The sequence below is a fragment of the Oncorhynchus gorbuscha genome, unplaced genomic scaffold (genome assembly GCF_021184085.1).
Source record: "Oncorhynchus gorbuscha isolate QuinsamMale2020 ecotype Even-year unplaced genomic scaffold, OgorEven_v1.0 Un_scaffold_3514, whole genome shotgun sequence".
Taxonomy (NCBI): domain Eukaryota; kingdom Metazoa; phylum Chordata; class Actinopteri; order Salmoniformes; family Salmonidae; genus Oncorhynchus; species Oncorhynchus gorbuscha.
The window spans coordinates 1-2,500 of NW_025747731.1; the positions used below are offsets into that span (position 1 = coordinate 1).

The following is a 2,500-nucleotide window of genomic DNA, read 5'->3' on the forward strand; positions in this document are numbered from 1 at the left end:
GGCACATATTTCAGCCTTGTGGAAGAAAGCGGACAAAGGGTTGACAAAAGCTTACAGCACCTGGTATTCCCAGGCGGTCTCCCATCCAAGTACTAACCAGGCCCGAACCTGCTTAGCTTCCGAGATCAGACGAGATCAGGAGTACTCTGAGGGGCCGGTGTGGTCGTAGGCGAGAAACTATCTCTTGGTGCACTATATAAAGTCAAAGTGGGTGTGATTAACAGCTGTTGCATTTTCACCATGTCGATAAGCATCTTTGTGTCACTCAAAAGTGCAAGAACTTGCATATAATGTAGCCATAATTTGTAGCACATATTGTTGGATGAAATACAACCAACCTTATTTCAAAGCCGACGGCACATATTTCAGCCTGAAGAAACGGACAAAGGGTTGACAAGCTTTTACAGCACCTGGTATTCCCAGGCGTCTCCCATCCAAGTACTAATCAGGCCTGAACCTGCTTAGCTTTCCTAGGATCAGACGAGATCAGGCGTACTCAGCTGGCAGTCGTAAGCGAGAAACTATCGCTTGCGCACTATATAAAGTCAAGTGGTGTGATTAACAGCTGTTGCATTTTCACCATGTCGATAAGGATCCTTTGTGTCACTCAAAAAAGTGTAAGAACTTGCATATAATGTAGCCATAATTTGTAGCACAGATTGTTGGATGAAATACAAACTAACCTTATTTCAAAGCGACGGCATATTTCAGCCTTGTGGGAAGAAACGGACAAAGGGGTTGGACAAAAAGCTTACAGCACCTGGTATTCCCAGGCGGTCTCCCATCCAAGTACTAACCAGGCCCAAACATGCTTAGCTTCCGAGATCAGACGCAGGATCAAGCGATTAATGGTGAGGTTGTGTTGTGAAGCTATCTCTTGGTGCACTATATAAATCTAAGTGAGGATTAACAGCTGTTGCATTTTCACCATGTCGATGGGCATCTGTGTCACTCAAAAAGTGCAAGAACTGCATATAATGTAGCCATAATTTGTAGCACAGATTGTTGGATGAAATACAAACTAACCGTATTTCAAAGCTTAATGCACATATTTCAGCCTTGTGGGAAGAAACGACAAAGGCTGGATGTGCTTACAGCCCTGGTATTCCCTGCGGTCTCCCATCCAAGCACCAACCAGGCCCGAACCTTCTTAGCTTCCGAGATCAGACGATCAGGGCGATCAGGCCGTGTGGTCGTAGCAAGAAACTATCGCTTCCCAGCACTATATAAAGTCAAAGTGGGGAGGATTTACCAATGCTGCATTTTCACCATGTCGATAAGCATCTTTGTGTCACTCAAAAAGTGAAGAACTTGCATATAATGTAGCCATAATTTGTAGCACAGATTGTTGATGAAATACAAACTAACCTTTATTTCAAAGCGACGCACATATTTCAGCCTTGTGGGAAGAAACGGACAAAGGCTGACAAAGCATACAGCACCTGGTATTCCCTAGGCGGTCTCCGATCCAGAGTACTAACCAGGCCCGAACCTGCTTAGCTTCCGAGATCAGACTAGATCAGGCGTACTCAGGCCGGTGTGGTCTTTGGCGAGAAACTATCGCTTGGTGCACTATATAAAGTCCAAGTGAGTATGATTAACAGCTGTTGCATTTTCAACATGTCGATTAGCATCTTTGTGTCACTCAAAAAGTGGAAGAACTTGCATATAATGTAGCCATAATTCGTAGCACAGATTGTTGATGAAATACAAACTAACCTTATTTCAAAGCGACGGCACATATTTCAGCCTTGTGGGAAGAAACGGACAAAGGGTTGACAAAAAGCTTACAGCACCTGGTATTCCCAGGCGGTCTCCCATCCAAGTACTAATCAGGCCCGAACCTGCTTAGCTTCCGAGATCAGACGAGATCAGGCGTACTCAGGCCGGTGTGGTCGTAGTTTAGAAACTATCGCTTGGTGCACTATACTAAAGTTAAAGTGGGTGTGATTAACAGCTGTTGCATTTTCACCATGTCAAGTAAGCATCTTTGTGTCACTCAAAAAGTTGAAGAACTTGCATATAATGTAGCTATTATTTGTAGCACAGATTGTTGGATGAAATACAAACTAACCTCAAGCATAATTTCAAAGCGACAGCACATATTTCAGCCCTGTGGGAAGAAAGCGACAAAGGGTTGGACAAAGCTACAGCACCTGGTATTGCCAGGCGTCTCCCATCCAAGTACTAACCAGGCCCGACCCTGCTTAGCTTCCGAGAGATCAGACGAGATCAGGCGTACTCAGGCCGGTGTGGTCAAAAGCGATAAACTTTCTCTTGGTGCACTATATAAAGAAAGTCAAAGGGTGTGATTAACAGCTGTTGCATTTTCACCATGTCGATAAGCATCTTTGTGTCACTCAAAAAGTGGAAGAACTTGCATATAATGTAGCCATAATTTGTAGCACAGATTGTTGGATGAAATACAAACAAACCTTGCTTACTTATTTCAAAGCGAAGGCACATATTTCAGCCTTTGTGGGAAGAAACGGACAAAGGG

General features: G+C 44.0%; 2 pseudogenes; both read right to left on the reverse strand.

The window, feature by feature from the left end:
* Positions 1-48: 48 nt before the first annotated feature.
* Positions 49-171, reverse strand: LOC124027774 (annotated as a pseudogene).
* Positions 172-1,784: 1,613 nt separating this feature from the next.
* Positions 1,785-1,903, reverse strand: LOC124027743 (annotated as a pseudogene).
* Positions 1,904-2,500: the final 597 nt, after the last annotated feature.